The 14,300-nt window shown below is 33.9% G+C and overlaps 2 long non-coding RNA genes across 2 annotated transcripts; both read right to left on the reverse strand.

Moving 5' to 3' along the window:
- Positions 1 to 5,826: 5,826 nt before the first annotated feature.
- Positions 5,827 to 6,948, reverse strand: LOC130466039 (uncharacterized). Its single transcript, XR_008926059.1, has 2 exons — positions 6,811 to 6,948; positions 5,827 to 5,993 (listed from the first exon to the last, which is right to left on the reverse strand). It is a non-coding gene; the product is annotated as an uncharacterized lncRNA (long non-coding RNA).
- Positions 6,949 to 11,440: 4,492 nt separating this feature from the next.
- On the reverse strand, positions 11,441 to 12,562 carry LOC130466040 (uncharacterized). Its single transcript, XR_008926060.1, has 2 exons — positions 12,425 to 12,562; positions 11,441 to 11,607 (listed from the first exon to the last, which is right to left on the reverse strand). It is a non-coding gene; the product is annotated as an uncharacterized lncRNA (long non-coding RNA).
- Positions 12,563 to 14,300: the final 1,738 nt, after the last annotated feature.

Here is a 14,300-nt window from a genome sequence, read left to right on the forward strand (position 1 = left end):
TTGATTTTGCAAAATATTGTTATTGGTTGCTTTGCTTATGTATTTTGGTACTTAAATGTTAATGTATCAATATTATATAATGTTGTATTTGGTATTGAATAAATACGAAAAATATGAACTTGATTTTGTAAAATATTGCTAATGGTTGTTCTGCTTATGGTTGGTGCTTAAATGTTATGTATCTATATAATGTTGTATTGGTATTGAATAAATGCGAAAATGATTTTGTAAGTTGTTGCTAATGGTTGTTTTTCTTATGTGTTGGTACTGAAATGTTATGTATTAGTACTATATAATGTTGTATTGGTATTAATATATGCGAAAAACATGGACTTGATTTTGTAAAATGTTGCTAATGGTTGTTTTTCTTATGTGCTGGTACTGAAATGTTATGTATTAGTACTATATAATGTTGTATTGGTATTAACATATGAAAAACATGGACTTGATTTTGTAAAATGTTGCTAATGATTGCTTTTTTTTATGTGTTGGTACTGAAATGTTATGTATCAGTACTATATAATGTTGTATTGGTATTGAATAATTAATATATGCGAAAAACATGAACTTGATTTTGTAAAATATTGCTAATGATTGTTTTACAACATTATGCAAGAGATAAGGAGTAATTATCTTCTAAGGATGAGAAATACGGAAGAGAATGATGGTTCCTTCTACTCCCTGGATGTTCATGATGACACCTCTACAAGAAATTTCGGAGTGAGACATGTTGGTGTTTAGGACGTTTATATTATTATCACGGTGTATGGTTGGATTCATTGTTTTGTGAGGAACTTATGTTGTATTTTGCTTTTGTATTCTCCCATTTGGGGAATTTTATATTGTATTTCTATTAAGTATTATGACGTGTTCTCGCTTTTGGATTCTCCCTTTTACGGACTAATGAGTTCAAATAACTATAGGAGTAATCACATTGTGTTGTCAATTACCTCATGAATGTGACATTTATCCATAGAAGTTCAAAAACCTCAGAATATGACTCTTAACTCATTCAAGTTGGAATACTATATTGTATTGATACTTATTTTAAAGGAAATAATGCATTTACAGGTCAAAAACATTAACACTCAATTAGTACACTTGGCAATCATAACTGTACCAAACTGTGTTGTATTGGTACATATTTTTAAGGGTTTGTCATAGTTTTAAATAAATATTAGTGATATTAAATCCGTGACATTAGAAAAGGTTAATATTTGTATAAGAATATAATAATGAAAAACATTAATAATTAGAAGTCATAACCGTTCGATCTAGTTTTAAGGGCTTATCATAGTTTGAAATAAATATTGGTGATGTTAAATATGTGATTTTAGAAAAGGTTAACATTTGTATAATAATAAAAATAATTAAAAAAACGTTAATAATTAGAAGTCATAACTGTTCTTCTAGTTCTATTTGAAGTTACACGTCAACTATTAATATTTTTGTATCTCATATTCTCATGTGTACATTATATGATAATAACCATAGATTACGTTTAATTTACTTGTTACACTTAAAAAGTATAAAGTTTGATAACCATAGGTTGCATTTAAGTTAGTTGTTAGTATTTGGTTCAATCCCATATGTGTTTTATAAAATGATTCACTTCATATACTTCGTGCCAGATAAGTATTACTATTAATCGCACTCATATATTTCTAATACTTCATACAACTTTACCTCTCAATGTGATTTTGACCAATTGGCCATTGAACACTATATTTTATTATACTTATTTTTTGAATTTCGTTCTATATTGTATTATACTATATTGAACACTATATTGTATTATACTTATTTTACAGTGTTGAACCCTTTGGTACGAGAAATGTACCCTCCTTTGTTGTATTTGCATTTGATAAAGGGAAAAACTAGGTCGTTACTAGTCTTACACCTAAACCAACTTAAATACCTATACTAACCACAAGAATCGAGTAGAGTGGCAAGAAAAGGGTCGATATCCACAGGGAATTGCGAGTTCCGTAGCTAGAAATGCTAACATAAGCTAATTCGAAAAGGGATTGGTTGTTGAAAAAGAAAGAAGATTCAAACTAAGCGATTAAAATGTTAAACAAGGATTAAAAAACACTAGGGGATTGGGATTCACCAAGGGATACATGCAATGGGGGAAATAAGGATTTGGGGATTAACTAAACTTGCAAGGACAAATTGAAAGGGGAATCGATCTTTAAAATCCTCAAGCAACGAATCATGCTTCCGCAATCAACCCAAAGCCTAAGAACTAATCAAAATAAATCCGATCGAAATCATACAATGCAATGACTTACAATCCCTTGCCAAATCAATGCATCGCGTTCCATTGACCAAGCAAAGTTACGTCTAACCAAGCAAGCAACGAGGACCCCCAACTTATGCATTTAATTGCAAAACTAGCAAATCCTACCTTAAAACCCCACACATGAAAACCCTAGGCTACACCCAAACCCCTAGATGAGAACTACTCACTCATGGATTTGACTACAAATTTCAACATGATGAATTCAATGGAAGTATGCATTTCCGAATAATCAAAGCAAAAATCCCTAACCAAAGAGTTCAAGCTAGCTAGTTTCATCATGGGAATCAAATCTATAGGCAAAACCATCATCCACAATACAATCAAAATCACCAAATCTCAAGAGATTAGCAAGGAAACTAATAAGGCCCTGTTCTGTTCACCTTATTTCCACTTATTTCAGGAAAAATAAGGGTTGGCCAAGTACAATTTATAACTAAAATAAGTTTTGATAAGTTCTAATAAGTTCAGATAAGTTCAGATAAGTTCAGTTAAGTTCAGATAAGTTCAGATAAGATAAGTTCAGGAAAAATAAGTGGAAATCAGGTGAATAGAACGCAACCTAAGTCTAATCATAAAGGATTAGGAAAAACTAAACAATCAAACAAGTAGGAAGGAAAAATATAAAAGTGCCTATTTTTGGGGTTTTTTATTAATGAGAAAAATAAGAAAATTCAGACATTAATGACATAGAAATAAGAGTTGAGAATTTTTACAATGAAGCTTCAAAATCCAAGATTAGGGAGAATCCCAAGCAATACAATGAGCAATGAATGAAGTTCTCCTCCTTTCTCTCTCTAAAATTAATTTCAAACTACTTTTGTAAAAAACTAGGTTTTCTAAAAGCTCCTAAAATGCTTTAAATAGTCACGAAAAGTGGCTCAGCGCTGGCAGCAGGTTCGGCCGAACATAAATGAAGTTCGGCCGAACTAAGAGGAAAGTTCGGCCGAACATAATGCAGGTTCGGCCGAACCTGGGAAGAGACAGGAGCTACTGAGTGCGAAGTTCGGTCGAACAATAGGGGAGGTTCAGCCGAACATAGGTAAGTTCGGCCGAACTTTTGTGAATGTTCGGCCGAACTCTTGGGCTTAAATCTCCAGGCTGTCCTGCTTTGGTTCGGCCGAACACCTCTGAAGTTCGGCCGAACATCTTGAGTTTTTGACTCCTCCCTTCCACTTCGAGCTTTCCTTGGATGCCGTTGAATTCCATTGACTATTCCGTCCATTTTGCTTGTTTCCCTACACATTAACAAACCCGTGAAAAGCAAAAGCTTGACAAAAATTAAGAAAAACAAGGCGAAAGGGCGGTAATTAGGGGAAAACCGAGTCAACTAGCATATAAGAGCAAAAGGACTAAAATGAGCATAAAAGGGGAGGAAAACAGACAAAAACAAGAATAAAAAGATACGAAATGCTATCCTAGGAGTGACACAAATGTCACTCATCAGCATTCATCTTTATGAAATGACCACTTCATATACTTCGTATTAGATAAATATTACGATTAATCGCAATAATATTTCCTTTAATTATGTGATTTGACCCATTGGCCATTAAAGTTAGATCACAAAATTAAGTGATTTGACCTTTAATTATGTGATTTGACCCTTTTTGTATTAGTACAAGGTTTACAGAATATAATTCATTTACATTTCAAAAAGGGACCCATGCACTCTAGGTTGGTACCCTTTACAATTAGAAAGGTATCGAACTTTAATGTATTAGAACTTAGTTTTAAATTCAAAGACTTAATTGCAAAATAAATACTGATAATTCTGAATCCCGCATTAGAAAAGGGATAACAATGCTCGTTTTGTTGATAGCAATAGATATGATTGCGATTGGTAATATTAACATTGGTAACATTAAATGTGTGACATTAGAAAAGGTTAATATTGGTATAAGAATATAATAATGAAAAACGTTAATAATTAAAATTCATAACATACGCCTACTTCAATAAGATGGTCTCGTATTGAACTACTAACATTTTTTATTCTTTTATTCAAACGCTTATCTTAGTAACAATCAAATAAATATTGATAACGTTGAATATCGCATTAGAAAAGGGTTATGTTGTATAAGAATATAATAATAAAAGAACGTTAATACTCAATATTAGTAACTCATAACTGTTCCGTTTAGACAAGGTTGTAGTTAACTAGTTACTCAAATTAGTAAGACGAACTTTTGATACTTTTGAATCTCGCATTAGCTGCTTATATATGGAACATACTATTACAAATTAATTAGTTAATGGTTGGTTTGTCACATAATACATTCCTTAAATTTCATTTGTATTTTATGAATAATAATGTCTTTGATTCTTAGATTTTTGAAATAGATAAAGCATTGATGTTTGTGAATTTTGGTTTAATAAATAGTATAATAACATTGTTATGTAGCAATAGGGTATGTATAATTTATTTGAATTTCCTTCTTTAGTCTTCATATGAATTTTATGAAATGATTCACTTAATATTATTTCTTATATATTAATCGCAATCACATGCCCTTTAATTATGTGATTTGACCCATTGGTCATTGAAGTTGGAATATCCTTTTTGTATTGGTACATGCTCTACATGATATAATACATTTACATGTCAAATAGGGACCCTTGCACTTAGTGTTGGTACCCTTCACTATTAGAAACGTATCATTGTTTTATGTATTGGAACTTAGTTATAAATTCAAAGGCTGGTACCCTTTACTATTAGAAACGTATCATTGTTTTATGTGTTGGTATAATCCTTTATTTTAAGTAAATTAGTGCTAGTGTAACAGTACTATCTTGTTTATGTTGTGAGCTGGTACAATGTAATGGTTCGTTTGACCAAGAGAAGTTATTGAAATAATATATGGGTCGTTAAGAAACATAATATTGTCTTAATTGGTCATAAATATATGTCATTACAATAATATTCAATAGACTTCTCTATTAAATTCCGATTACTAAACTATTACACTTTAAATACTAAACTTGTTCTCATTCAATAGTAAGTTCACATAGAGGGTTGAAGTTAATCTCCAAATAGGACTTCACCAAATACCACCAAAATTCCAGTCGTGGATTACGGGATCATCATCGAGTCCCGCATTTGAGTACCAGTCTAATTCTTCATACTCTTCCATCTCTTCCATCACTTTCATGCCATGAGCGTGCTCATCAATTGGTGGAGGTGGTGGTGGCCTGGGCGGTTACTGGGATGGCCCTGGCCTCCGGTAGATTCATTGACTGATGTTACAAAAAGTGTGCATTATGTTATAATATAGTATACGTACCACAACAACAATGCATTTAGCCCAAGACATGCACCACTACAACAAGTACCATTACCACAAAAACAAGTACCATTCCATTTATAACAAGTACCATTATCACAACAACAAGTACCATGTAACGCCCCGACCTCTAATTCAATTATTTAATCATAATTAGCAGCGGAATTAACCTAATTCGGTCGGGACATTACCCGCCGTAACTCCCTCTTGGGAATTACAAGGCAACTATCAATCATAAGCTATTAAACTCCAAAATTCACATAATCATCCTTCTCAATTCCTTAATTAAAGTACATAACTTAATCTCGAATCTTTACTGAAACTTGTTACAACTTAACATTAACTTAGGTGAACTTGGTAATAGTGAAATCCTCGCCACTACTCGTTTCCGTGGTCCCCAGCAGTACCTAAAACGGAAAACAAAACGGTGAGCTGAAGACTCAGTAACAAGTTACCCTAGCATCGTAACATCATTTCAATTCATTTTATTAATAACACAGGGAGAATAGAATATAGTAAAACATTTAATAAATCATCATTTCAGAAGCATCATTTCGAAAACATCATTTCAGAAACATAATTTTAGAAACGTCATTTCAGAAACATCATTTCAGGAACATTATTTCAGGAATATTATTTCATTAACCTTTTTCCTTTTAACAGTATTATTCTGGTCGTCAGGACTTTACAGGAAAACATGGTAGGACGTCTCCTACGAACAGGGGAAGCCATTGCTTCATAACAGGGGGAGTCAATGCTCCATAACAGGGGAAGCCAGTGCTTCATTTCAGGGGGAACCTTGGTTCCATATCAGGGGAAGCCAGTGCTTCTTATCAGGGGGAACCTTGGTTCCATATCAGGGGAAGCCAGTGCTTCTTATCAGGGGGAGCCTGGGCTCCATAACAGGGGAACTTGACCAGTTCTTACACTTTCATTTATCATGTTTACATTTCTTTTACTAGAACATTAATCAGGAAAATCTCAATCATTCAGGGTGGTTCAATAAACCATTAAATCTCGTTATTTCATAAAATCATTTCTTTCAGGAATAATAATTCATTAAATCAATACTTTGCATAAAGCTGCATTATCGTAAAATAATTCAATCAAATCATACTTGTAATCCCGCAATTCATAAAACATCATTATAAAACATCAATCATTCATAACATCATTCATAAATACATTTCGAAGGGAATTGCGGGTACTAGCAATAACCGTTACCTCAACCGTAGTTTTTATACTTCCTGTCTGATGGATCGTCCTTCCTGAGCCCCGAGTCCAATTTCTTTCAAAATATCGAATTATTGAATTAGTATTAAATCGACAAATAATCTAAAATCGATATTTTATAAATATTAAGTTTATAAATAATGAATTTATAAATAACGTATTTTAAGAAAAATATAATTTCATAACTTAATGAAAATATTATGAATCGACATTTTAATCAAAATATATATATATTTCATAAATCGATTTACATTATTTAAATTTCATAATTTAACGAAAATATTATTTACATCAAAATTTCAGTCAAAATGTAAATCTGAATTTATCATTTAAATTTCTATTAAAACAAATAACAATTGATTTTCATGAAATAGTAACATGGGTGTTTAAATAGGAGAGTAGAGCTTACTTTGGATATTGGGCCAAAGGAGATTAATGGGCTTGGTTGAAAAATAAAGGAACAAAGTTCCAATACTGGAACTTGTTCCTCGTGAAACTGAGCACAAAGAAGGGGAAGCAGGGGAGGGGGATCGAAACAGAGGAAAGGGAGGAGGAAAGGGAACAACGGCCCAGCCAGGACGGCGCAGCCGAGCAAAACCGCGCCAGAAGGCGACGGTGGAAGGTGACGGGGTGCGGCGGTGATATATGCGAAGAAAGGAGGGAGGAGTGCGAGCAAGGGAGAAGGAAACAGGGGAGTTTGGGGGGTTTTCTTGGGCGGTTCTGGGCGGCGATAAGGGCGGAGCACCGGGGGTTTTTGGGCGACGGAGATCAGGGTGCAGGGTGGTGATGGTGAACGGTGGCTGGAAGTGGTGGTGGCTGCGGTACGGTGGTGCGGCAGGGGAGAAAGAGACGAGGGGCAGGGGAGGTTTGAGGGGTGTTTTCCGATGAGTTCTGGGCGGAGACAGAGGTGGTTGAGTGGTGTGGGACGAAGGTGATGCTTGGTGGTCGCGGTGGTGGTGGTTTTTGAGTTTAATTTAAGAGGTAATTTAGAAACTAAAATCAAAATTAAGATTGAAACTGATTTGATGGTTGTTTTTGCTTGAAATTTCAGTCTAATTGAACATCTATTTATAGGGATTAATGGGGTTGAATGGCATAAGTGATGAGCTCCATTGAAGCTCAATTGGATGACAATTGTCAAGAGAAATCAGGAATATGGTGACTAAGGCATTAGAATTCAGATTAGTGTCATGAGATTGATGACTCAATTTGATATGAAATATGGTGATGACAGTTGGAAAGTGAACTTGGAAGTTCATGGCAAAAGATGCGTGAAGAAGAAGGAGGGGAAAAGAGAAAGTTTTTTTTTTGGTTTCTTTGGTGAACAAGGGCATTTTGGTAAATAAGACATAATGGACAATATTCAGAATTTGCATTGCTAAAAATGAAAATGGAACAATGGCTTTGAGTAATATTGATTTCTAAAATGATTCTTTTATAAAGTGCTAATAAAATAAATTTATTTTTCGAATAAAATAAGAACGTTTTTATTAAAAGAAATCCGAAAATAATTAAAATTTACAAAGGGGTTTAAGCTCGTAAATATGAAATTAAATTATAAACTGGAAAATAAATCGTGTAGCAATATTAAAAATTCAAGCAAAATAAAGCTTCGTTAATTAAAATAAAGTTCGAAATTAGGATTTAAAACGTTTTTAAATTAAATAAAAATAATTAAGCATAATTAATCGAGTTTTAAAAATTCGGGGTATTACATTCTTACCCCCTTAGAAAAAGTTTCGTCCTCGAAACTTGAAAATTAGACGTATGAAGTGATTGTTGAAAATCAAAAACATTCGATTAAAAGTATGATATTTATTTTAAAACCAAGTTCTCACAATTTCATTCCCATTCCGACAATGTCTAGCCTTCATTCCGCCATCATCTTTTAGGACTTCGCTTCAACTCGAGAACTAGAATCGAAGAGTAAAGAATACAAAAGGGGCAAAATTATATATTGATCCTTAATCGTTCTTAAGGTCAATTACATTCCGCCATCGTCTTTCGTATCTCCACTTTACTTCATAAAATAGGATCGAGGAGAAAAGAACATAAAGGGGCAAACTTGTTAGCTTAGACTAGGCTCCCATTTTACTTTGCGAGATCTTGTTTGAAAATATTTCCTACCAAAATAGTAACTTTTAATGCAACTTATAATTCTGAAAATATATGTGTACATAATTAAAATAAATATTTATCTATTATTTGCAATACTCAAATAATTTGTGAAAGTTGTTTATTATATCAATCTCGTACTCTGAGCTCAGGAGAACTTCCATCGGAGGCGGCATCCATGAATAACAATTAGATTACCAGTACAATCATGTCAGCACAAACATAATCCATATCATAGAGACATAATTCATATGAAAATTCAAATTAAGCATAACATTCATAATCATTTGATCTAACACACGATCATGGTTGACCATAACATAATCATTCATAGAAAACATAGTAATTCATACATCATATCGTTCGTGGGCGAATAATTAGAGATATTTCGCTTTCATTTTCCATTGGGCTTCTTTGTTGCAGGAAACTTATCGTTGACTTTCGTTATTCAATTCGTTTCGATTTCGATCTCCGATTTTTTTTTTCTTCTACGCCAAACAACTTCGTTGACTACGTTCGTTGCGGGGGTTTGAGTCCAATCGCGTGACTAGAAATATATCGTTAGACATATGACTTCGTTACTTATCCTTAGGTCGAAAAATCTCATATTTTGCGAAGAATGCTAAGCCATCAAGCATGCCTTTATCATAAACAATCTAGCTTCTAGAAAACTTAGTTCATCCTACCTGGTTTTACAGACATGTCATTTCGTCGATTCCTTTTCTTAACTCCATTGCATTCCTCAATCATTCATAATTCTTTTCGAACTTCATAACATTCATTGATATTATCAACCTCATAGACAGACTAATTCTCGATAACTTATTTTGGTAAGATCCTTGAAACTTATATGCAAAACTCAATCTCATGCTTTCACCATAAATCATATTTTTCACATAGCATTTCGCAAAACTTTAAATTCTTTCGCTTCGCTTTCTTTACGGAGATTATCAAGCATCCTTTCAGATAAATACATAAAACAATCCTTATAAGTTATGCGGAAAGGTAATATAAGAATCGATTTCAATCATAACTTCAATACTTTAATTGTTGATTCGCCACTTAGGAAATACAAACTCATGCTCTTTCGATACTCTATTATTCAATCTTTTGATAACTAATTCTTGATAACTTCTTTTGGTAAAATCCTCGAAATCTTATTCATGCTTCAACTCAAATGGGGTTCATAACATTCATGTATAACTTCTTAGCTTCCTTAATAAAGGCATATCAATCATTTTTCAGATACTAGACTTTTGTACTTATAAACTCCAAAACATTCATCGGAAAGGTAACCTAAGAATAACTTTTATTCATAACTTTAACACTTTAAACCTAGAATAACTTCACCTTAATTAGTGATCAATCACTCATGAAATACAACCTTATGCTCGTTTGATACTCTAACATTTATATCATCCTTAAAGATTTCATAACCATAAAAATTCCTCAAACAATTCATATCCACAAAATCTTTGAGTTTAAACCGTGCTTAACTTAACTTCTTCCAAGAAATCAGTAATGCTTAAACTTTTCCTAGTCTGTCTAGGGTAGGAAACTCATAACATGACATGTGATGATAAACATGAAATCTATGGAAGTTCGGCTTCAAAGCGAGAAACAACTACGTTAAAATAATATCAATGTTGGCGTCATCTTTGTCTTTCATCATGTAATCTCTTACATATGCCGTGATCGCATTGGATTATGATTAACCCTAGAATTGTTTCGTTCATGATTGGTCGAGGTTGACGAAATGCTCTTTCCCTCCACGTATTCGTTCCTACACTACTTTAGTTTCTTATTCGTCAGGGCATTGCAAAGTCTCCAATAGTTGATCCATCTTGTTGGTCCATTCTTCAAATTCCATCGAATCGGCTTGCCGTCATAGATTGGTGGATTCCAGGGTGAAATTTTCTCAAATAATGATGCATTTTCGTTCGATTTCGTTTTTCGAGAATATTTGACCGATTAAGTTGACATCGTACTTGCAGTTCCTAATCGTTTCATTAACTCCTCGTGGTCTTCTATAAATTGTTCGTCACAGGAATCATCATGGAAAACATCATTGTGGGCGACGTCATCGTGAATGTTGCGCTTTGTTGTGAGCATCGTTCGTGGCATCGTTGGTAAGTTCGATAATCGATATTTCGCATAACATATTCAATCAGAAAAACATACATAACAGGAGAAATGAATCCCTTTTATCCCGTGCGTTCCTACGCTCACACTCATTTCATTTTAACTTAACATGATTTTAACATATTCTTTTTAACTTATTCCTTAAAAATTCTTTGCTTAAAGCCTATTGAATTCTACTACGCGCAAAACCCGTAAGGTTTAGCACTTATGGTCCAGAACCTTGGCTCTGATACCAAACTGTAACGCCCCGACCTCTAATTCAATTATTTAATCATAATTAGCAGCGGAATTAACCTAATTCGGTCGGGACATTACCCGCCGTAACTCCCTCTTGGGAATTACAAGGCAACTATCAATCATAAGCTATTAAACTCCAAAATTCACATAATCATCCTTCTCAATTCCTTAATTAAAGTACATAACTTAATCTCGAATCTTTACTGAAACTTGTTACAACTTAACATTAACTTAGGTGAACTTGGTAATAGTGAAATCCTCGCCACTACTCGTTTCCGTGGTCCCCAGCAGTACCTAAAACGGAAAACAAAACGGTGAGCTGAAGACTCAGTAACAAGTTACCCTAGCATCGTAACATCATTTCAATTCATTTTATTAATAACACAGGGAGAATAGAATATAGTAAAACATTTAATAAATCATCATTTCAGAAGCATCATTTCGAAAACATCATTTCAGAAACATAATTTTAGAAACGTCATTTCAGAAACATCATTTCAGGAACATTATTTCAGGAATATTATTTCATTAACCTTTTTCCTTTTAACAGTATTATTCTGGTCGTCAGGACTTTACAGGAAAACATGGTAGGACGTCTCCTACGAACAGGGGAAGCCATTGCTTCATAACAGGGGGAGTCAATGCTCCATAACAGGGGAAGCCAGTGCTTCATTTCAGGGGGAACCTTGGTTCCATATCAGGGGAAGCCAGTGCTTCTTATCAGGGGGAACCTTGGTTCCATATCAGGGGAAGCCAGTGCTTCTTATCAGGGGGAGCCTGGGCTCCATAACAGGGGAACTTGACCAGTTCTTACACTTTCATTTATCATGTTTACATTTCTTTTACTAGAACATTAATCAGGAAAATCTCAATCATTCAGGGTGGTTCAATAAACCATTAAATCTCGTTATTTCATAAAATCATTTCTTTCAGGAATAATAATTCATTAAATCAATACTTTGCATAAAGCTGCATTATCGTAAAATAATTCAATCAAATCATACTTGTAATCCCGCAATTCATAAAACATCATTATAAAACATCAATCATTCATAACATCATTCATAAATACATTTCGAAGGGAATTGCGGGTACTAGCAATAACCGTTACCTCAACCGTAGTTTTTATACTTCCTGTCTGATGGATCGTCCTTCCTGAGCCCCGAGTCCAATTTCTTTCAAAATATCGAATTATTGAATTAGTATTAAATCGACAAATAATCTAAAATCGATATTTTATAAATATTAAGTTTATAAATAATGAATTTATAAATAACGTATTTTAAGAAAAATATAATTTCATAACTTAATGAAAATATTATGAATCGACATTTTAATCAAAATATATATATATTTCATAAATCGATTTACATTATTTAAATTTCATAATTTAACGAAAATATTATTTACATCAAAATTTCAGTCAAAATGTAAATCTGAATTTATCATTTAAATTTCTATTAAAACAAATAACAATTGATTTTCATGAAATAGTAACATGGGTGTTTAAATAGGAGAGTAGAGCTTACTTTGGATATTGGGCCAAAGGAGATTAATGGGCTTGGTTGAAAAATAAAGGAACAAAGTTCCAATACTGGAACTTGTTCCTCGTGAAACTGAGCACAAAGAAGGGGAAGCAGGGGAGGGGGATCGAAACAGAGGAAAGGGAGGAGGAAAGGGAACAACGGCCCAGCCAGGACGGCGCAGCCGAGCAAAACCGCGCCGGAAGGCGACGGTGGAAGGTGACGGGGTGCGGCGGTGATATATGCGAAGAAAGGAGGGAGGAGTGCGAGCAAGGGAGAAGGAAACAGGGGAGTTTGGGGGGTTTTCTTGGGCGGTTCTGGGCGGCGATAAGGGCGGAGCACCGGGGGTTTTTGGGCGACGGAGATCAGGGTGCAGGGTGGTGATGGTGAACGGTGGCTGGAAGTGGTGGTGGCTGCGGTACGGTGGTGCGGCAGGGGAGAAAGAGACGAGGGGCAGGGGAGGTTTGAGGGGTGTTTTCCGATGAGTTCTGGGCGGAGACAGAGGTGGTTGAGTGGTGTGGGACGAAGGTGATGCTTGGTGGTCGCGGTGGTGGTGGTTTTTGAGTTTAATTTAAGAGGTAATTTAGAAACTAAAATCAAAATTAAGATTGAAACTGATTTGATGGTTGTTTTTGCTTGAAATTTCAGTCTAATTGAACATCTATTTATAGGGATTAATGGGGTTGAATGGCATAAGTGATGAGCTCCATTGAAGCTCAATTGGATGACAATTGTCAAGAGAAATCAGGAATATGGTGACTAAGGCATTAGAATTCAGATTAGTGTCATGAGATTGATGACTCAATTTGATATGAAATATGGTGATGACAGTTGGAAAGTGAACTTGGAAGTTCATGGCAAAAGATGCGTGAAGAAGAAGGAGGGGAAAAGAGAAAGTTTTTTTTTTGGTTTCTTTGGTGAACAAGGGCATTTTGGTAAATAAGACATAATGGACAATATTCAGAATTTGCATTGCTAAAAATGAAAATGGAACAATGGCTTTGAGTAATATTGATTTCTAAAATGATTCTTTTATAAAGTGCTAATAAAATAAATTTATTTTTCGAATAAAATAAGAACGTTTTTATTAAAAGAAATCCGAAAATAATTAAAATTTACAAAGGGGTTTAAGCTCGTAAATATGAAATTAAATTATAAACTGGAAAATAAATCGTGTAGCAATATTAAAAATTCAAGCAAAATAAAGCTTCGTTAATTAAAATAAAGTTCGAAATTAGGATTTAAAACGTTTTTAAATTAAATAAAAATAATTAAGCATAATTAATCGAGTTTTAAAAATTCGGGGTATTACATTCTTACCCCCTTAGAAAAAGTTTCGTCCTCGAAACTTGAAAATTAGACGTATGAAGTGATTGTTGAAAATCAAAAACATTCGATTAAAAGTATGATATTTATTTTAAAACCAAGTTCTCACAATTTCATTCCCATTCCGACAATGTCTAG

This window comes from Spinacia oleracea, chromosome 1 (assembly GCF_020520425.1).
Source record: "Spinacia oleracea cultivar Varoflay chromosome 1, BTI_SOV_V1, whole genome shotgun sequence".
In the NCBI taxonomy this organism is placed as follows: Eukaryota; Viridiplantae; Streptophyta; class Magnoliopsida; order Caryophyllales; family Amaranthaceae; genus Spinacia; species Spinacia oleracea.